A 23,714-nucleotide genomic window follows, 5' to 3' on the forward strand; every position below is an offset into this window, starting at 1 on the left:
CCCAGAAATCATTTTTTTCTATAAACCAATTTAAACAATTTTCTGCAGTTTTCTTCATGGATGTTATTAAGGTTGGAGTTTGGATTAGACGGTTCTTTGGGAATGGAAATTTTAAACTTTAGTACTCTTGAAGAATAAGAATAGTGTGTTGGCTCCACCTGATGTTGCAGGGCCAGAAGAGGCTAGCAGGGTGCAGTCCAAGGGCCTGGGGCCAAGGGGCCAGAGCCTGATGGAGCAGTGAGTGAGAGGCAGTCACAGGCATTTATGTTTAGACTCCATACTGGTGGGAGAACATACACTACCCCGCCCCTCTCTGATTAATCAGGTAAAATCGGAAGAAAGCAATGAGTATAATTAATCTTGTCGACCTCACACTTTGACTCTGAAGACCACTCAGCCTAAAGTCATCCTCTTTTTATCCACACACACAAGAGCTTTCATAGGTTAGGTACACTGACTTGAGATGTTAATAGAGATGCGGGGAAGAATATTTCAGTTGTATAGATGTCATTGCAGTAGCTTAGGGAATTATTCATTATATGTGTTCTAAATGCCCAGTCTACATGTTTGCAAATGGATATCTGAGCTCCTTTGGTATCAATACAGGTTTGGTGCAGCACCAGTAGATCTCTAGGAACAATGACAAAACCCCTCCCCCCAGTTTTATTTTATTTTTTCTTTTGTCTTTAATTAAGCACAATAAATACGTTGTTCTATACAGTAATCTCGTGAGGCTATCCTTTGATTTATTTTAAAATCGAAGTTAACATATGGAGATCACACTGTGTAAAACATTCCTACGGTACAGAGATGAAGGTGTAGGAAAAAGCACACTCGTTAACTCTGAGTTTCCATATTCTTAATGGTTTGATATCAAGCAGTGTATGATTGAGTCCTCTGGTACCTTCCCAGAATCCTTCCATATTTTCTATTTAGAAGGACTTTTGTGCAGATAAATTTCCATCAGTTATAACTGAACTCATCGAACTCAATAAAGGCATGAGTCTTTCTACAAAACTTCCCTTCCGTATTTCCACTGTTTACGTTTGCTCTTTCTCTGGTTTTATCTTATTCTTACTTTACCCTTGTTTCAATGACATTTCTGATTCTTCCCAATTTTACTTAGAAGTACATTCAATTTGATTTCAAGAAAAAAAAATGTTTCTATTTCTCAATAATTAAACAGTGGCATCTGTCAGAGTTAAGGACACCAAGAAGAACTTTACACATAGGGACATAGGGACTGATGGAAAGATTCATTCTTTGGGCATTTGAATTGACATTAGGTTGGGTCTTCTGACTTGTTATCAGATGTTCATTATAAAATATAAAATGCAAAACCTTGACAGCAAATTTTAAGCTATGAGTTTCAGAATTTTGGATGTATTTAGTAGTATCCAGACTACTTTCTTTACTGTTATCCAGAGTCCCAGCTAAAATACCATAATCTTCCAAACTAGTACAAAACATACCCTTCAAAGGAACAAAACCTCAGGGTCAGATACTACCAAGAGAAAAGTCCCTTTCCAACCAGTCAGTGAACCTTGTTTCTGCTGGTGGTGTTCTATACACAGGGATCCTTATTAAATGGAAAAAGTGGCACCTGAGTGGCTCAGTCAGTTAAGCGACAGACTGTTCATCTCAGCTCAGGTCTGGATCTCAGGGTTGTGAATTCAAGCCCCACATTGGGGTCTGTGTTGGCTGTGAAGTCAGTCAATCAATCAGTCAATCAATCAATAAATAACTTCAACTCAAGAATTCTCCACTAGGTTTTACTGAAAGGAGACAAAGTGTATATAAAACATGGTAGCAGCTGTAAAGGAATGTTTAATTCATTGTATAAGTGGATGTGTAATTTGCCATTGATGGAAATAGGTGGCTTATAGCATGTTTGCATTGCTAGAGTTTATAATATTGAGTTATACAGACCCCAAGACAATTATTTTCTGCCTATGGGACAAGTGCTAATCAGTATTCATTAGCTCATATAATAAAAATTGTATAAAATGTTTTCAGTAGCAGCTATGCTAGAAATCTGAATTCTTTCACACATGAGTATTCTCTAAGGGAGTTGGATAAGAAGATCAGTATATGACTTTCCAGGTCTGAAACTCTGTGATCTATTTATGATATATTTAAAATAATCTATGCCATATAAAAATAAAATATCAACAGTTAGAGATTATCAAGGCATTTTTGACAATTAAGAATTATATATAGGGGAACGTGGGTGGCTCAGTTGGTTGAATGTCCACCTCTGGATTTTGGCTTAGGTTATGATTCCAGGGTTGTGGGCTCGAGCCCCTGTCAGGTTCCATGCTAAGCATGGAACCTGCTTAAGATTCTTTCTTTCCCTCTGCCTCTCTCCCCAGTTCATTCTCTCTCTCTCTCTTTATCTCTCTCTCTCTCCAAAATAAAGTTAAAAATAAAATTAAAATTTTTTATCCCCACATTGGGCTCTGTGCTGACAGCTAGGAGCCTGGACCCTGATTCTGATTCTGTGTCTCCCTCTCTCTGCCCTTCTCCTGCTCATCCGCTCTCTCTCTCTCAGAAATACACATTAAAATAAATAAATAAAAATTAAATAAAAATTAAATTAAATTTAAAAAAGAATTTTATATAATTAATTTTTCACTTACAGTTTGTTGACACAGGTCTTAGTTGTTAAGGCATGCCCTTACAGATATATCTTAATTATCTTTTGTGTCTTTATGTGTGAAGTCATTTGAACACATTAACTCCCAAACTTGTTTCCTCACCTCTTAAAAATGGATATCATTTCTCCCGGGATTGTTAGGAGAATTCATATATGTGAAAGCATTTTGAAAGAACAAAACATTATGTATATATTAGAATTATGTCTGCATTTGTTATTCACTTTGCCTATTATAGTTCTTTTCAAATCACCAAATATTACGTCATGTGCTTTTTAAAGTCCTCAGGCATTTCATTGTTATTATAGATGCACAAAATGAAATTTGAAGAAATCTAAAAATGAGTTGTAACCTATAAGTAAAGCATAAAAGTATTTTAGTTGAAAATATTTCTTAATACAGGTGATGACCTTTTCTAAATCAACTATATATATATATATGCATATATATATACATATATATGCATATATGTATATGAACAGATATTCATTTTTCACAGTTATTTTCAATTTGTATTAGAAAGCTAAACAATGCAGGAGTAAAGTGTAGAGGTGTGGAGCCAGACTACCTGGGCTCATACCCTGGTTCTAACCACTTACTAGTTATGCAACCTGAGGGAACTACTTAATCTCTCTGTGCTTCTATAAAGTACAATAACAATATGTCTTCCTCTTAGAGTTGTGAGAATTAAATGGCACGGTGGGTATTAATCACAAGGCAGATGGCTAGAACATACCAAGTACCCAATGAATGTCAGCTTTTTTTTTTTCTTTTTTCTTTACTGTAGTTCTTCTCTGGAAGCTTCTAATCAGTTCCTTGCTCCAGTACAGCCCTTACTTCCTAGTACCTAAAGGATTTCTTAAATATCCAGACCATCAAGAATCTTACTATCTGTATTTTACCTTCCAGACAATTCTGTATCTGCTCTGATTTTGTGGTTCTAGATCACAGTTCTCAATTAGCTGGAAGATCTTGAAGTCCATTGTTAACAAGATGTCTATCTTGGTGGCCTTGGTAATGCCTTCCTGCACACATCTCAGATCATCCTCCCAGTGCTCCCACAACACTGACCTTCAGTCTGAACCCGGAAGGAACAAGCCAAGCTCCTTCCAGCCTTGGAGCCGGGCTTTACTTCCTCCGTCTACAGCTGCTGTTGTTCCCTTTCATCTTCCCAAGGCACACTCCTCACGTCATTCAGAGCCCAGTAAACTTCCCCCAGCACAGTAATGGGACTAAAGTAGTCACACAGATGCTAAGTATCATGTCACCCGTTTTATTGGTCTGCACTTCCTGATGAGCATCATGGTTATCTTGTTAAATTGGTTCTATCTCCCCATCATGAGATACATGTTCCAGAAAGGCAGTGGCCAGATCTGACTGACTTACACCAGTATTCTCAGCACTTTGTATAGTCTCACCTACTAACTGTGGAGTACACAGGTACTGAATGAAAAAAATGAATTGTCAATAAAATGGCAGAGCTTTTTTTTATGTACAGAATTTCTTTCCCACATTTTTCTATTTGTCAAAATCACACTTAGCCCTTTTCCATGAAGCTCTTGTAAGCCTCACAAGGAAAAATATTAATCTCTCCCTCTTATGTGCTCCTATAATATGCACCTTAGATGCATACTATAATAATGTGCTCCTGAGATGCAAAGGCCTTTGTGAGATATGACTTTGTAAAGAGGAACTAGTTATATGTTTGGCCCATGTTGGGCTCTACAAATTGATGATCATTTTCTGAGAGGGTCCACCTAATACAGCAAGAAGGAGATTCTTTTGTTTGGATTTTTTTAAACGATGAGTTGAGAATTACCATTCATATTTTGGAAAAAGAATTGCATGAGCTTATATATGTAATAAGCATATTTGTATATTTAAAACTATAAAAATATAAAATATGTACTTTTTTTAAACATTCAATTACTTTTACCAAAAAATTGGGGAAGTCTTTAATACATGTAACAAATACAATATTTCTTCTGAAGTTTAGATTTGCTTTTGACAATTTACTTATCATCATTTGTTTATCCACCTTAGTGTTCCACACAGTTCTGCTTTAGAATAGTCTCTTCTTTGTCTAGAGATTTTCTGATGCAAATTGTAAGAATACTTCATCTCCACCTGCTCTTGGCTATAGCTCAAGTGCACAGTATTGATTCATTTGCTTGACAAAACAAAGCTGTCCCTGCTGTTAAGGAGAATGTATTAAGGTATGTTGGGAGAAAAAGATAGAAAATCAAGGAATACAATGGAAGTTTTAAATGTCTAGAGAATCTATTTGCTAAGAGAAGTATGAGAGTCCAGCAGCAGGGAATGGAAATGAAAAATCTTCCTGAACCTGACATTACCGGGAGTATGGAGGGTCTGGAAATTCTTGCAAGAATAGGGGATGCTTGAAATTCAGGTGGTGAAAACCAAGTTGATGAAGTTGAGTTGGGGATAACCAAGTTGAACAATTATATTCCTGTAGCCACTGTTATTGAACAGAGGTGCGTAATGTTGGAGCTCCCAGTACATTTTCTACAAAATACTTAACTTCTATGTTTCCCAGATTCTTGGTCTCTTTACTTTATCTGTTTGCTGTGTGAATATTGTGACCATTATTTTCCTCTGACATTTGTTGAGAAGATTTTAGTGGTTTCTGATCTTTGGCAGGATGAGAATGATTTCCAAAGAATCCACCCTGAAAACAGAACCCCAGTGTGTGAAAATTGTTGACACTGCTTTCTGTATTACACACTTAAAGGTCTCTTTAGGCTGTAACAGGTTACAGATTTAATAAGTATTCCATGACTACTGCATGGCACCTCACAGCCACTTCTTTTTATGTGTGTCCTTAGAACAGCACTGACTCGGATACAGATACTTCTTTTAAGGAAGGACTACATCATATCTTCTTAAACTTCACTAGTGCATTGCCAAATATATATTAAAGTCTCAGTAATACTCTTTGAATGCATAAATGTTTTATTTTACCAATGCCAATTTAATGATGTTTACTTTATGACAAATATTAATTGGTTTCCATACATCAGGATACTCAATAATATTGACATGTCATGTTTAAGTTAGGGGATGTTTCTTCACCATTATTAACACAAGCAAGGGTTCTTCCCTTTGCTTTAAGGGATCTAGCATGAACTTTACATCTTTTGTCTCACACAATAATTTGTTAATACTCGATCTCCTTTGAATTGTGGAAATTAAAAAAAAAAAGGAGTGATGGGGAAGAATGGAAATAACCTAAATAACATTGGAAAATGATGTTTTGTCTAGCTATTACCAGGCTCAGACACAAAGAATCATGCAAAAACTCTGTGCTCTGGTTGGTAATATTTTTCTCACAGGGGTATGGTCTAGTATACTGACACTATTTTATGTGTGGACTGAGGTTCAATGAATAAGTTAATATTTTGTAGAAATATTGAGCCAGGTTTCTTTTTTTAATATTTATTGTTTATTTTGAGAGAGAAAACATGTGAGATCATGACCTGGGAAGGGAGAAAAAGAGGGGGGAGAAAGATCCCAAGCAGGCCCCATGCTGTCAGCACAGAGCCCTTCGCCGGGCTCAATCCCACGAACTGTGAGATCATGACCTGAGTCAATATCAAGAGTGTGACGCTTAACAGACTGAGCCACCCAGGTGCCCTGAGAGCCAGGTTTCTTATTGTCAGAAAAAGAAGTTAAAATAAGTAAAGGGAAAGACCAGAATGAACCTCACTGATACCCTAGGAACGGCATTCACACCTAGCATCCAGAGAGTAATGTTTAAACACCACGCTCCAGTAAAAGGATCTGGGGCACTTTTGAAAAATGGTATATCCAGGATTGGGACTAGAAAAATACAAATGAGCCTGGAGCATTGTGTCATGTCAGAAAGTAAGGAAGTGTTCAACAAATGAATAAGTTAAAACAGTAAAGGCATGTCAAGAGAACACAGGTGCCTGACAGAGCTTCCCATGGTCAAAGCTAAAACAGTTTGAGCAACAAGAGAAATAGGCAATAGTATTATAACTCAAAAATAAAATAAATATCCACAAATCCATGACAATATAAATAAATAATTGAATGAATGAATAAAAAAGGGTAGAAAGGATAAACTTTCCTTAAAGTAGAATTCCAAGTAGTAAATATGGAAGGAATGAGAGAAATAGAAAATCACCATTAGAGTGCCATACTCATAATTGCCACAGGCAGAATCTGCAGATGGATGCTGAAATAAATCAGTAGGCAAGACTTCAAGGGGGAAAAGGATATTTTCATTACCTCAAAGTATCTCCCCAAGATATTATTAATTGTCATAGTGGTTTTAACATATGTCCAAAAACTCTTTAATAATCCTCCCGGCAGGTGAAGCTTAATTCCCTTCACCTTGAACATGAGTCGGACTATTGATTCACTTCTGTCAAATAGAAGAGCGTAGAAAGTTGGCAGCCATGACCTCATGGAGTGATCAAGGTTAACATTGTCAGTAATAAGTCGTGTTCATATTGTGCAGTGACACCATGAGATGGCCACATCACTTCTGTGGCATCTTTTCCCCATGTTCTGTAATATCAGTTTAATCGTGAGGAAAAGCAGACAAACTCAAATTGAGGGACATTCTACAAAACACCTGACCAGTAATCTTCAAAAGTGTCAAGGTCATGAAAGTCGAGGAAAAATGGAGAGACTGATACAGATGGGATTAGGGAGACATGGTGACTAAGTGCAGTGTACGAGATGGATCCCAGAAGAAAGTAAGATATGAGAGGGGGAAAAAAGGTAAAATCATAATCAAGTCTGTCAACAAGTTAACAGTATTTTGCCAACATCAATTTCTTATTTTTGGTAGAAGATCATGCTCATGTAAGACATTAACTTTGGAGGAACTCTCTGTACCGTCTTTGCAATTCCTGTAAATCTAAAATTATTTCAAAATTAAAAAGAAAATAGTGGGAGTGTTTTAAATCCAGTTCCTAGCATAGATTAGGCATTCAATAGCTTTTTAAATGAATTAATTAATGTACTTTATAATAAAAAATTACATTGCCATAGAATTATCTTCTTTGATTTATATGTCATTCCAGAACTCCATCTAGCCAAATTACTTCCTCTAAGTATACGTGGGGTTTTTATGATTCCATCCTTGCACTGTTTCCATCTTCCAAAAATGAATTTTTTTGTCCCGTACCTGACACATTTTTTATCCTTCAAAATGTAGTCCAAATATTACCTTTCTGGGGTGCCTCACTGGCTCAGTCATTTAAGTGTCCGTCTCTTGATTTCGCTTCAGGTCATTATCTACCTCTCTCTCTTCCCCTCCCCTGCCCTCTCTCTCTCTCTCCCTCTCTCTCTCTCTCTCAAACTAAATAAATAAACTTAAAAAAATCACAAATATTGCCTTTATGTGATGCTTTCCAAGTATCTGTAAGTCTTTCTAAATATATTTTTGCACTCATCATATTATACCTGATAATTTATGTAGCTTTCTCATCATCTAAAAATATAAGCTTCCTAAAAGGAAGAACCATATTTTCATATGTACATGTGTATTTTTTAATTTTAATTTTGGTTTAGTGACCACACAGTGTTATATTAGTTTCAGGTGTACAATATAGTGATTCAATAATTCCATACATTACTCAGTCCTCTTCATGGTAAGTACACTCTTAATTCTCTTCATCTGTTTCACCCATCCCCCCACTTACCTTCTGGTAACCATCAGTTTGTTCTCTATAGTTTCTCTCTACCTTTGTTCATTTGTTTTGCTTCTTAAATTACACATTTGAGTGAAATCATATGGTATTTGTCTTTCTCATATTTTACTTAACATTATACTCTGTAGCTCCATTGATATTGTTACAAATGGCAAGATTTCATTCTTTTATTATTGAGTAATATGAGTAATATTCCAGGGTGTGTGTGTGTCTGTGTGTCTGTGTGTTACTATTCTTTATCCGTTTGTCTATCAACGGACATTCGGGCTGCTTTTATAATTTGGCTGTTGTAAATAACGCTATAATAAACACAGGGGTGCATATGTCTTGTTGAATTAGTGTTTTCATATTCTTTGGGTAAATAGCCAGTAGTGGAATTATTGGATCATATGGTAATTCTATTTTTAACTTTTTCAGGGACCTCCATACTGTTTTTAACAGTGACTGCACCACTTTGCATTCCCACCAACAGTGCACAAGTGTTCCTTTTTCTTCACATCCTTGTCAACACTTGTTTTTTGTGATTTTGATTTTGGCCATTCTGGGAGATGTGAGGTGATAACTGTGGTTATTTGCATTTCCCTGATGATCAATGATGTTGAGCATTTTTCATATGTCTGTTGGCCATATGGATGTCTTCTTTGGAAACATATCTGTTCATGTCTTCTGCCCATTAAAAAAATTATTTTTAATGTTTATTTACTTTTGAGAGGTAGGGAGGAAGGGGCAGAGAGAGAGGGAGACACAGAATATAAAGCAGCCTCCAGGCTCTGAGCTGTCAGCACAGAGCCTGAGACACAGGGCTTGAACTCACAAAGAGTGCAAGATCATTACCTGAGCCAAAGTCAGATGCTTAACCAACTGAGCCACCCAAGGACCCCTTCTGCCCATTTTTAATTGGATTATTTATGGCATTTTTTTGGTGTTGAGTTGAATAAGTTCTTTATATATTTTGGATACTAGCCTCTTATCAGATATGTTATTTGCAAATATCTTCTTCCATTCAGTCATGTCTTTATGTTTTTTAATTCTCAGTTTAGTGCCCAAAGATAGTAGAGGTTCAATAAAGTTTCCATGGATGAATAAATGAGAGAATAAATAACTAATTGTTCTAAGTATCTGACTTTATTATTGTATTCAATAATGGGATATTGGAATAAAAGATTCATGTCTTCTTTTTCTTAACTTACCAGAGGCCATAATTAAGCCATACTTTAATTTTATAAATGTAAGTGAATGTCTTACAAATCCAGTGTAAAGGATCTGCACAACTATGGTTCCCAGTTGTCGTTCAACTAGAGTGGAATGAAGGATGATGTAGTGGAATATCTATCTACTATGATCTTTTCATTTATTCTGGCTATTTTGTGAACAATTTTATACTATCTTTCAAGGTAGCTTACATAGATCTTCTGCTAAAGGGAGAACACCCAATTTTTAAAATATTGCCATTATGGAGGTATCTTCCTTGTCTAGTAAAAACAGTTTTAGAAAAAATTTTGTTATATTCCGTAGTAACAATAAATATGTTTACATTTGGAGCATATTCCCTCCTTACAAAACAGATAAGATTTGGACTGACTTTAAGCTTAGACAGATGTTCTTCCAAATATTTCCTGTCAAAAGAAAGATGGTGAAATGCTTGATCAGTTGCAGTGTGTGAAATCAATTGCTTACTATTGTATATATGATTTATTAGTAGATTACTCTTCATAAATTTGAAATATTGAAAATTTTATTTTCTTTAAAAGATTTGACTGATTTTTTGCTTAAAAAATCAAGCCTTTATATAGAAGAGAAATACTCTTCTTGTGGGACTATTGATTCAAAATATAGATTTATGAAATTCATATTAATTTATGCCACAAAGTTTAAAGTATCAAATATTGTATCATAACTTTCTCATTTACACTGGTTCATAATATGAAAATTACTCTTATTTGGTGTTCTGTTAGTTCCGTTTTTATTAAAAATTAAATAATTGGTAAAAATTAATTTGTTTACAAATGTATATATTTTATCTTAACAGCTCTTAAACCCATCTACCTAGCTAAGTATGTTGCATCTTGGAGAATACCTCAAGTAAAAGTAATTCATTCATATCCTCATTAATTTTATGAGACACAGTTATTCTTTCCCAACCTTATAAAACTGAAGCTGACAGGTAAATATTAAATGCATGGGATGATGGTAGATTATTAGAAATTGGTTCTCTCGTAAACTCTGAACCTAGCTAATCAATATCTCTCTACTAGTCTGAGAACTAATTTTATAAAATTAATAAATATTTCTTGCATTAAAAAATAAGACTATAGACAGATCATTGCATTTCTATTATGTATCTCATGGAATAAATGTGCCATTTACCTTTGTCTTAATTTAGGAAAATTTAAGCTCAATTTAAACAAAAAAAAAAAGGACAATTTTTTTTTTCATGAGCTCACATCTAGCAATTTTCCAGGTGAAAATTCAGTGAAACTAAATATAATCACCATCAATACCTGTGTATCAGACGCTTTTTTACATCGTACTATACATTTGTATACTAACAACCCTGCATGGGTGTCATTCTCTGCCTCGACTGATAAAGAGACTAAGTCTCTGGGAGAAGTGGCCAATGTGAGATTAAGTGACAGAAGGTTTCAGCGGCAGAGAGCTGTAACTGTAATGTGTCAAACATCTGGCTCAAAGTAAGAAAAGCAAATATTTATAGATATTCCAATTTCTGATACTATGTAGGCAAAAATATTTGATTGATGGAAATATTTTTTCACTTCTCATCTAAATGTTCCACCAGTGCATACAGAGAGCCTACAAAGTTTTTAATATCATGACACTTTTGAATTCTAATTTGGAGTGGGAAATGGAAAATTCACATCTAAAATATTTACCCCCATCTTCACTTTCATGGTAAGTTTAATAAATCAGCAACTGATTACAAAACTAACTGTTTTACCAGAAGGGGTGTGGGATCATATCTATCAGAATCAGAGTAGATCTCAATTTTCCTCAAATTTCTGCTTCCCCAAGAAGCAGAAAAAATTAGCAGAGATTTAAGAGCTGTTTGTTTTTCTTTTCTTTTTTTCTTTTGTTTGTTTTTTTTTACTTTTGTTTTTCTAATGTTTTATTTATTTTTGAGAGACAGAGAGAGACAGAGTATGGGTTGGGGAGGGGCAGAGAGAGAAGGAGATAGAGAGTCAGAAGCAGGCTCCAGGCTCTGAGCTGTCAGCATACAGCCTGATGCAGGGCTTGAACTCACGAACCTGAGATCATGACTGAGCTGAAGTCAGATGCTTAACTGACTGAGCCACCCAGGCGCCCCAAGAGCTGTTTGTAATGGAGCCAGAGTGGAATGGGGGATTTGATGAAATAGTTGATAGCTTGTTCTCATTTCTTAATCAATACTTGTGATTAGTTCATGCCAACCTTTGGAATAACAGGAGAACTGACTTAAAGAAAACTTGTTTTATTTAGTGAAAGCTAAATGAAGACTTGATAGAAAATACGCTGTGCCATTTATGTAAATAATCCTATCATATCTGTTAAACATCCAAAGCATAGAGCTAATTGAATTTAAAAGAAATTGTTAACATGCCTGCTAATAAAAGCACCTTTAAGGGGTGCCTGGGTGACTCAGTCAGTTAAGCAGTCAGGTCATGATCTCACAGTTCATGGGATCAAGCCTTGTGTCCGGCTGTGTGCCGACAGCACTGAGCCTGCTTGGGATTCTCTCTCTCCCTCTCTCTCTGCCCCTCCCCCACCAAAATAAATAAACGTTAAAAAAGAAAGCAGGTTTAAGTGTAGTCTTAAGTATTCCAATATACTAAAGAAATAAACTTCTAGGATGAGTATTTAGAAATCATAATATAGCTTTATATCATTAAAATGATCATAATGTCATAGGATTAATAACTGCATAGAATAACAAAATTCTCCGGACAGCAAATCTATCACAAATTTGGACAATAACCAAATAACCTGGAAAAACTGCTTTGCCAAATAAATTTAATCTTTTAAGTTGCTATGGTAATTACTATACTTGTTGGAGGTATTTAAGAGATGCTAAATTCCTTGTGCATAATGAACCTTTATGAAGAGTATTCTAAGCAATGTAGTTTAAAAAAAACCTAATTTGCCTTTGATTTGCATAACTGATGTTTGAGTTCAGTGTAGAAATAAACTCAGTTAATTCTAAGGACATGAAAAGATTGAGTAAAAGATTTTAAAGTTCAAGACAAAAGGAAGAGATTGCATTTTACAATATTTACACCTTCTACTTTTCTGTTAACTGTAGAGTGCTTTTAGAATGTTAAATACTCAATCTGAACTACTCTCCATATAGTGAAGGAAGTAAGAGTTAGCATGCCGCACAATCCTACTGAGCTTTAACCTTCTGGGCTCAATTTAACATTGGGAGTGAAACCCTCAGTTATTTACCATTGCTACATCTCAAATGAATGTAGCAGTGCTATTAACACAGATTCCATCTTTGGCCCTCCATCTTGTTCTCCACACTGGTGCACAGAGGGCCCCACTTTAGATAACAACCTTGTGACCTCACCATCACGCTCCTCACTCCATAAAAGCTGGGGATTAAGGTCTGGACTTGGGGGAGACTAGGGGTGGGGGAATACCTACATACGCAGGGCCCTGGATCTTCCGCTCACCCATTGCCCCTGTAGGTAAGTTACCCTGAATAAAACTCTGTGTAAAAGGTATGAGGTAGTTTGCTTTGATTTTCTATATTAAAGTAACTTCTCAGGGTGGAGGATACATTTTTGACCCTCCTGCACCTTCTAACAATGAGCAAAGGACTAAATAATGCTACCTTTTCTTGGTTGCATCCATGGTGAACTGAACCAGGTTAACTGAGAGGCAGAGACGAGAAAGTGGGAAGGAAGAGATTAGGGATCTATGAATCTATGAACCTGGAAATATTCCTTAGCAGGTGAAGAGCCAATGGAGGTGTGACAAATAGGATTTCATTACCTTGACTACAGATCAATATCACAGCTAAGACTCAATTTGCAAAGAAGCGTAAGGTCTGAGAGACTGGCTAGCATTTAAGGAAGGTCCAGTAGTGTTGGTAAGGACTCAAAAGAACTTTCTGAAAGTAATAGTAATGAAGAAACTGAGGTTCAGAATTACGAGATCCACTTACTACACGGGTAATGCAATCAGTAGAGAATTGAGGCGCATGATAAAAACCCAGTTGGTGAGAAACTGAATGGACATTCAGTAACAGAGTAAAGGCAAAACGTGTAACACAGGATAAGGAAAAATGCGTATAGGATCAGGAACACATGTATCAAGCCCTTGTGATTTTATCATGTTATTTGGTCCCAATATCCATCCCAAGGGGCACTAGTAATGTTTACTGCAGGGGGTTTTCCCAAGAATTAATTGAGTTCATATATGTAAAAGGACGGTGCTTGGTACATACTGTGTTCAGTAAGTGCTGTTGTTTCTGTTGCGTTACTGTTTTGTTGTTTCAAGGGACTGGGGTTTCCAGTAAAATCTTAATCTGTGGAGATCCAAACAACAAGGCAAGAACAAAGTCCCTAGGGACATGAAGGGACCAGCTTCATTCAGAAGCAGCCCTAGTAGAACTCTGGCTCCTACCTGCCTAGACCAAAAGTTGATTGGGAATGTGAGATAGAAGAATGAGAGCCAAGTCTGGCTCTGATTTCCCATTGAAACCATTAGTATTTTCATTGCTCATCCCTTTGATGCATCTTCTGGATGCAATACTTACTGGCGGTGTGAACTGGCAGAAGTTTTTAAACTTTTCTGAGCCACAGAAACTTAATTATCTTTTTCTGTGACTTTCTATCATTCTTTCACATGCCCAAATTTATACAATCACTAACAGGAACAGTGTTTGGTAGGAAACAATAAGGGTCACTAAATGATTTAGAACAAAATTGGGATAACAAATTCTAAAAGACATAACAGGAAAGCCATTGTGTAAAAGTATGGCCACTTATTCTAGGAGTGGAGACTAGTACAGAATGAGGAGCTTTTTTTCATCCCCATTCCTTTAAACACTTTGCCTCCTCTTCCCAGAATTCTTTGCTTCTATATAGTCACTAGGGAAATAGCTACTCAGATATTTAGGTAAAAGTCCATCTCCTCTCGCAACCATTTTTACACCCTCCATGGCACGCCTACAGCTAATGGCTTTCTCCTGTAAATCCCAAGGAAACAGTATATAAATCTATAATGTATGGATTACCATATGATATTTACTATCAGTTATGGACAACGCTCCTTCTCCACCTAACAGCATTCTCCCTGAGGTCTGGGATTTCTTGCTGTTATTTTCAATGCTCTATTGAGACATAACTTACATACCACAAAAAATTCACCCATCGGGGACTGTGTTTTATTTCACTTTATATCCTCAGCCTGCAAAATAGTCTTGATCTGCTACAGAAGAAGCCGTAATAAATCTTTGAGTACTTGAACCAACACATGAAGGAGTAAAGATTTCCAGCTGTCATCAGGCAGATGTGACACTGATGCACCCTAGTGAACTAATTTGTCTTTAGGATTGAAACAATTGATCAGATTGTCCTCTGTCACTCCCACCCACTTCAATGTATTTTCCTTTAAAGACTGTGCACTCAGATAGAGAGGACACTGCTTCACCGAAGGTGATCCTTTGCCTGAAACTGCAGTGGACTAATAAAAATAAATTAGCTTCAGGATTTACAAGTTGGAACCTTGATAATAGCCTCACCATGCTATCTCCAGTAACTGGAAATGGGGGGAAAAAAGCCTATCCTTTCCTTTTTATAGGAAAAGGACAGGTTGTTTTAGGAATATAGAAAACAATGGATTTGGAAACATTTGTGGATTCAGCCTCTAAACACACAAAAATTATATATATATATACACACCCACCCAGATATATAAATATACCACCATATATATAAAAATATATGTAAGTATATATTTATATATATAATCATATAAATATATATAAATATATAAAAATATATATAAATATGTAAAAATATATAAAAATATATATAAATGTATGTGTGTGTGTATATATATATATGTATATGTATGTGTGTATATATATATATATATATATATATATATATATATATATAACCACGCAGGTATATATATATACCACCACCCAGGCACCCCATACATATATATGTATATATATATGGTATATATATTATATATCATATTTTGTATATCATAAATTATATGCCATAAATTATTTATATATATATATATGTGTGTGTGTGTGTGTGTGTGTGTGTGTGTGTGTGTGTATCTCAGAGGTTACAGGGGCATCTACTTTTATCCCCCCAAATGCTAAGAGCTCCCATGGTAATGTTAAAACAATATTCTCTGGCATATTATAAAAATCAATAAAGAGGAACATTGTATTCTGCTTTGACTGTTTTAAAAACTAAAATCATTGTATCATCTTTATCAAAAACCTAGAAAATGTAAATCAGAACAAAAACCACCTATTACCCATAGGTAACCTTTCTTTCTCTCTTTTTCTCTTTTCTTTCTTTCTTTCTTTCTTTCTTTCTTTCTTTCTTTCTTTCCTCCCTCCCTCCCTCCCTCCCTCCCTCCCTCCTTTCTTTCTTTCTTTCTTTCTTTCTTTCTTTCTTTCTTTCTTTCTTTCTTCCTTCCTTCCTTCCTTCCTTCCTTCCTTCCTTCCTTCCTTCCTCCCTTCCTTCCTTCCTTAGTTTATTTGTTTATTTTGAGAGAGAACATGACTGGCGAGGGGCAGAGAGAGAGGGAGAGTGAGAATCCCAAACAGACTCCACACTGTCAGCACAGTTCCCAAGATAGGGCTTGAACTCACAAACCATGAGATCATGACCTGAGCTGAAATCAAGAGTCAGACACTTAACCAACCGAGACACCCAGGCATCCCCCCGACCCCACATAGGTAACCTTTCTTAATTGTGAGTATAGTTATCTCCTTCTTATAAGTTTTATCATTGTTGCAGGTGCTAATCCTGTGTTGAAAATGTTATCCATGATTAGCACTTATCATAATATGATTATTTTGTGTGACATTAACCTTTAAAACATGTTATTTTAATAGCTACACATTTTTTATTAAATGAATATTCAGCTTTTAATTGAACTAGCTGACAATTATTGACTTTTGAGTCTCTCCAGTTGTTTCCAACAATAGATAACAGTTATTTTTCTTTTGTGGGCATAAATAAAAATACTTATTTATGTATGCCTTGTAACTATTGCCTGCCTTGTAAAATATAACTCCAGGGTGAATTCCTGGAAGAGATACTCCTAGGGTGAAGGGTTTGAATCCTTCCAAAGATGGGCACACATATTTCCAATTCCTTTTCAGTTTAAACTATCACCAGCAACTTAGAAGTATTTTCACCGAATCCTTTCTGGTATTGGCTATTCTTTTGTATTTAATCTGATCACATTTTGCAGGCGATATCTTTTATCATGCTGGTAAACTTCTCCATTTTAGAGGTCAGAAAAGTAGAATGCATTTTCAAATGATATTTTCCACTTGGATTTCTTTTTCTCTGAGGAGGCTGGTCTTTTTATTCTTTGAATCTTAGTGTTTTTCTTTTCTATTAATAAGCTCTTCTCAGTCATATTTATTTTGAATAATTTCCCTTGTTTTGCCTTTTAATTTTGTGTATTACGTTTGGATACTAAGTTTTTTTAATTCTCTGTATGCATAAGTCTTTTTCATAGTCATTTCTCGAATGCTTTTTGCTTAGAAAACTCTTCGCCATTGAAATTTCATTTGTTTCAATATTTCACTTTTAAATTCATTTAGAATCTATGTTCATGGTGTTCCAAAATAATTATTTCCAAAACTTCTAACCAGTTGTGTCAACATTATTTATTATTTTTCTATTTCCTGCACTGATCTGTCATGCTTCCCTATTGATATATTGCTACAACAATAACTTTCAATACAAGTTCAATTACCTCTCTCTCTCTCTTTCTTCCCCCCCCACACACATACACACACATCCCACCACAGCCACTACCAGCAGTAACCCCTAAGCCACACAGTATCCTTTCTTACCTCTTGAAGTAATGTAAGTGGTATTTTTTAAAATAAAGGGGTCATATATTTATCAAAAATTTTATATGTGCATCCAAATTTAAGCATTTTATATTATTTTTGCTATCACTAAAAGATACATTTCTTTTTGTCTTGGGCTAAAGACAACAATTACCACCCTGACAGTACATAGACGCACATGCGCGCACGCACACACACACAAACACACACACACACACACACACGCGTACACACACGTACACACACACACACAATTTCAGAAACTAAAGGTCAGCTATGGATTACAGGATCTGAGTGTGGTGGGGTACTTTGAATGCATTTTGCTGCTGAATAAGTCATTTTTGAAACTAGGTTAGTCTTTCTTTGTTGAAATGTGCATACTATGTATTTGCAACATGCATAGTTTCTCCCCACATTTCTTCTTAATGCTTCTTTTTTTTTACCATGTGACACTTTCATTGTCAACACGCCAAATATCAACATCTTTGACACAATGAAAGAAGTACAAATGTTTCTGATGTAGTAACAGCAATATGTATATATGCAACCCTGTTACCAAATGGCAGGTGTATTCCTGAAAAACTTCAAATTCTATAAAATTATGGGAAAAAATATAGATATGGGAAAGACGGCTAGAGTAACATTACTCAAAATATATTCAATAATGTAATAATATGAGTAAACTCAATAAAATATGGGCAGACACTTAATTCCCCATCAGCATTATACCACGATCAGAGTCCAAGAGTTTCACATTCTTAATCATAGAGGTTAATATATACTCTTTCCTGATAGAGACTCTTGATGGTACTCACTTGGTTTACTAGCAGATGATCTTTTAGTTTCCACTCTTGAACAATTCCAAATCAATTAGCAGCCAGAGTGACCTTTAAAAACAGAAATTGGATCAAGTCACTCCCCAGCTCAAAGCCCTTCAGTAACATATTATGCTTAGAATGCTTTCCAAAATTCATACCCCACACTGTGGGCTGCAGAGTCACCTCCTCCATTCTCTCCTTTACTCACTATACTCCAGTCAAGCTGGCCTCTTCCACACACTAAAATGTTCCTCCTGCCTCACCGTCTTCTCACTTTCAGATTCTTTTAATGTAATGGTTTTCTCTGCACTGTTCACATTTTATCTAGCTAGCATTTTATCATCTTTCATGTCACAGAGAGGCCACCCTTGACCACCCTACCTCATGCAACTCTCCATCTCTTCTTCCCCTGTGCCATGCTTCTCCATAGCCTCTCACCATTTATTTCCACTATAACCTTAACAAAATTGTAATTATTCAGTTTGCACCTTTGCTTTTTTAAATTTCTGTGGATCCTCTTCCACGGATCATAAGCTCTATGAGTACAAAGATTTTGGCTTTCATTCACCATGGTATTGCCAATGTTTGACATATGGATGTCTTCTATACAGTAAATAAGAAAAGTTCTAAATCTAAGAAGTCCACAGAGTTTATAAAGACCCATAAAAAACGCCATATAACCCCTCTTTAGGAGGAAGGGAAGAAAAATCCTCAAGGCTATGATACTTCACAGGAGTCTTTAAAACTTGGCAGGAGTTACCAGACGCTCAAGGGAAGGAAAGGTATTCCTGTTGTAAAGAACAGTATGAGAAAATGCCTAGAGCTTTAGTAGCCAAGTAGTTTGTCAATGTGAAATACGCTTTTCCAAGAGCAGTCTTGGGAAATACATACAAGAAGGCATTTAGAAACCAGATCATGAGAGTCCAATATTCTGTAATAAGTTAGTATGTTTTCCTGTGAATGATTATCAGTCATTTATGAGTTATAAGTAAGAGAGTGACTTGATCAGATTTACATTTTAGCATGATTAGGTCTCTGACATTGTGGAGGCTAGAGAGGATGCAAGAATAATATCAGTGAGATGATTTGGAAGGATATTGGTGTAGCCAATAATAATGAGGAGATAAAGTCAGTCAGCATTACACACAGGAAATGCTATACTGCAGTTGAAATATGGCCAGTAAGATTTAAGAAATGATCCTTAATATGATTTAATGTTAGTCACTTTACATTTAAATAGTCACATGTGACTACTGGCTACCATACTGGACAGCATGTGTCTAGAACTTTAGAGAGGTATGGCCTGGGAACATGGATTTTAGAACATACTGAAAACATAACAGCATACTTTAAAAACATATATGGGTTTTATGGAACATTTTGAATAATGAGTAACAGATGAAAATTGCTAGTGAGAGTGACAAATGGAGAAAAGAGCCATGGGCAGAACCCTGGTATTAACAACATTTAGGCTTTAGATGGAAGGAAAACAAGCTGGGGGACTACGGAGAGAGATCACGTGTAGGCAGAAGGTAGAACATTACAGAAGAGCATCAGAGAACTCAAGGGGAGGCACATCTTATTTAGAAAGGCTGCTGAAAAAGCCAAGTATCATGTGGCATCAAAATGAATCTGGCAATTAGCAGGACATGATTGACTTTAAGGAAAATATTTATTCCATGATGGCAATAAGTACTATCTTAGGGAGAGTAAATGAGTAAATGAGAGATAAGGTTAAACTTTATAAAATAAAGAAAATCAGAGATGAGAGAGAGATAATTGCCAAAGATAATTAGAATTTTAAAATAAGTATGTGAAAGGGGCGCCTCTTGGTTCAGTCTGTCAAGCATCCTTGATTTCGGCTGAGGTCATGATCCCAGGGTTGTCCGATCGAGTCCCATATTAGACTCCACGCTGAGTGTGGAGCCTGTCTGGGATTCCCTCTCTCTCTCCCTCTGCTCCTCTCCCCCACTTGTGATCTCTCTCTCTCTCTCTCTCTCAACTAAATAAAATGAAAAAAATTAACAAATAAATACAGAGAAAACATTTACACCTACTTTAAAAAATACCTATCTGAAAATTAGGTACCTGTATATATCTGAGTTCAGTATGCAGAGAAAAGTTTAAGGTCTGAAAGAAGGAAGGGGCTGATGTAAGGTTTTAGAGAAGTGGCAATGACTGAAAACTCCTCAGGCAGCGGGATTCGCAGCCTGAGCAAAGAGAGAGAGAGCATCCTTTCCTCTGAAATTGGAGGGAAAAACAGGAATATATCAATGCACATTCTAACTCTCAGGGTGGAAATTCAAACTCTGACAGCTATATATACTTTCTTAAACATGTTTTCTAAATCCCATGAGATAAAAATCAAGATAAATAACTTTTTTTTTTTGCCCTGCAAATGCATTCTCCTAGGTACTGTTTTGTTTTGTTTTGTTTTTAAATAGGAATATTTAGGGTTTAGTTTTAAGTTTGGTACTTGTTAAATCATAAGGGGCTTCCATTTTAAACATAAGCATAATCCTAACTTCCTCCTTTAAAATCTTAGGGTGTTGTTATGTTTAGTTAGTAAAGTGTTTTTCTTTTCATAAGGTAATATAGCATGAACTTCTTGAAATTCACAGAAATATCCTTAAAACCTTTCAGAAGAATTTGGTAGTCAGTGTGCTTTTACAACATCAAAACAAGAGTCACTTGGGTTTTGGTCAGGCTAAGTCACAAAACATTTCAGTGAATTATGTGGCACTTTTGGTACAAGACTTACAGCTACTGAAATGTTCACGTGGTATCTTGCCCGAAGACAGTAGGAACAGGTCTGGAATTCAAAGTGGTACCAAAGATTAGAGCATTTGGTGTTTATGTGGAGTGTGTATTATATCAAAGATTATAGAGATAATGTAGTATACCAATAGCCAAAAATAAAAATCTGAATTGGATCAAATGTCAGTAAATTATCTGAGAAAATGTTATTTCATACCAGAGTCCAGAAAAAGTACAAAAGCAACTTAAATATATGTAGTAGTACCCTAACAAAAAATGGTAGTCAGATTTCTCATGGTGTGATGAAGTCAACCTATAAACATGAATGCTTTGACAGTAACCTAGGGAATAAAAAACTACATATATATATATATATATGTATATATATATATATATACATACATATATATGCATATTTATGTGTGTATATGCATATATACATATATACATATATAATATATATAATTTAAAAATATTATATATATATATATATATATATATATATATATATATATATATATATATATGGAACTTTTCTTTTAACTTTAATGATTTCTGCTCAAGAGTGGAGATTTCTGTATTCTGCATATTTTCTTTCCCTTGTGTTGTTTGGGAGCGCACTGTTCTTTCCACCAAGCAACTAAGTCCATCCTCCAGGGAATATGCTTTCTGATCCATGTAAATATTGGAACTTTTATTTTTCTGTATATCATTATGTTGCTTAGGTAATTGTGGTTCTCATATCTAGTGACAATTTTTTTTAATTTCTCTTGGGATTGATGACAGTCTACCTTTTTGATGGTTTTAATTCCCAACGCATTTACAGAAAATAAAATTTCAGTTAATTAAAAATTCACATTGCAGAATTTGAGGGTTTTTTTCCCATCACTTCCCATCTCTCTTCTGAGTCTTTGAAACATAACAATGAAACATTCATTTCACTTCTAGATTGTGTGTTCTACGGGGGGCATCGAAATCAAAGAATCTGTTCAGTTCTGTGATTTCATGGGGGAAAACATCTTCTCCTTTCCAGAAAGTTCGTTCTGAAAGTTCAAGACCAGGAACAGGCATTGATTCACACACTTTAGGTCAGGATCTTTGCTGTACTGAGCCTCCTGTTCTTTTACAGACTTTCTATCCAGTAGCAATTCCATAGTTGCTGATAAATGTGTCAATTCAGGAACTCCATCAGCCTTATCAGCACCTTACACTCACTGTTACATCCGTCTATCACAGTTTCCAAAAGTTAAACTTGATTTTTGTCCTTTTATTAGTATCCCTGCAACTCAAATAATCCAAGACTTGTCTAAAGTCTACGTAATGAAAAGTTATATAATCTTCCTCACTCTTCTAAAGTCTTAACCAGAATTGTTTTATGTGTGTGTGTTTTGCAACTCATTGTAAATCATTAAATTTCATTTATTGAATGTATTTAAAATTTTAATATATTTAAATTCCATCTGTCTTTCTCAATGTGAGGTCTTATATTTGTTTCAAACCCAAGAAACTAAAAGACGACAATACTGTTAATAGATCTTTTTCAGCGCCGACACTGATTCTTCTTACTCATTCCTTTGATAGTGTTGTTTGCCCCCCTTTACGGATGGAGAAACAGGTAACCGAATGTAACGTCTCATACCTAGTTCACATTTTGAACACAGTGTTCATTCACTAGAATACGTCTTCCTTTCAGGGCAGTATCATGTCTTAACCCGTCCTTATGGAGTTTACATTTATGGCAGTTATCTGGATTAAATGAAATAGATTTTAATAAATCTAATTTCTCATTATCTGTTCTCCTCTCCCCCAACTTCTCCAGTACCTTCTCTGTTGTTCACCAGTCTCTTCATTGTCACTGACATCCTGAGCTTTGGGAGGTAGTTATGTGCTTTAAAAGCGAGAAGTCAAATGCTATTTACTATCTAATTCTTTTTGGTAATGTTTATTTATTTATTTTGAGAGATACAAAGAAAGGGGCAGAGAGAGAGAATCCCAAACAAGCTCTATGCTGTCAGCACAGAGCCTGATGCAGGGTTCGATCGCACGAACCTTGAGATGACCTGAGTCCAAATCAAGAGTCATTCGCTGTTAAGCCACCCAGGCCCCTCCACTATCTAATTATTTGATATCATCACTAACAAAATAGAGTAAATGCAATAAAATAAAATAAAAATATTCCATTCTCTAGGGTGATTTTTAATCTTGACTGAGTAACAATTCAGACAAAGTTCTGCAAAGTGTGTGTGTGTGTGTGTGTGTGTGTGTGTGTGTATTTTCATCTCTTCTTTTAAACTGTACTTTCGGTAAGTTACTTTGAAACATTAGTCTTAAGCAAAACAACTATTGGTGGCAAAGCTTGAACTCAGTTCTAAAAAGGAATGTTTATGTATTTTTCCAAGAGCCTGGAGTAAGAACAAAGTGAGCAAATAAACAAAGTGAGCATTGAAATGGAATATTAGTGCCACTTATTATCATTATGAAGCATTTATGTTGTAGTCCTGGTAAAATTACAATGTGAAAACCATTGACATTGATTCCACACACTCTTACTGATGCTAACATGGATTGGGAGGGAAGTGCTGGCATTTGGGATCAGAAAGTTATAATGAGATATGTAGGATCGTAATAATCTTGGTTTATTGTAGTTTTATTTATGCTAGAATATTAAATTGTCCTTGTTATCCCATAATATAAATTTATAAATTCTATCACATGA

At 35.5% G+C, this 23,714-nt stretch overlaps 1 protein-coding gene across 5 annotated transcripts in view; it reads left to right on the forward strand.

Annotated features, from left to right (window-relative positions):
* The window catches only part of TRPC4 (transient receptor potential cation channel subfamily C member 4), a 209,693-nt gene that overhangs the window by 31,704 nt on the left and 154,275 nt on the right, over nucleotides 1-23,714 (forward strand). Inside the window, exons 2-3 of one of the 5 annotated variants that reach the window (XM_086713205.1) lie at nucleotides 10,821-11,049; nucleotides 11,157-11,269. The exons of 3 other annotated variants lie outside the window; for them this stretch is intronic. The gene's annotated coding sequence lies outside the window, so the exon portion shown is untranslated. The remainder of the gene's footprint in view (nucleotides 1-10,820; nucleotides 11,050-11,156; nucleotides 11,270-23,714) is intronic. One more of the 5 variants, XM_086713212.1, reaches the window with a different exon arrangement.

Source organism: Puma concolor, chromosome A1, assembly GCF_028749965.1.
Source record: "Puma concolor isolate L17-30 chromosome A1, mPumCon1.1.hap2, whole genome shotgun sequence".
Taxonomy (NCBI): Eukaryota; Metazoa; Chordata; class Mammalia; order Carnivora; family Felidae; genus Puma; species Puma concolor.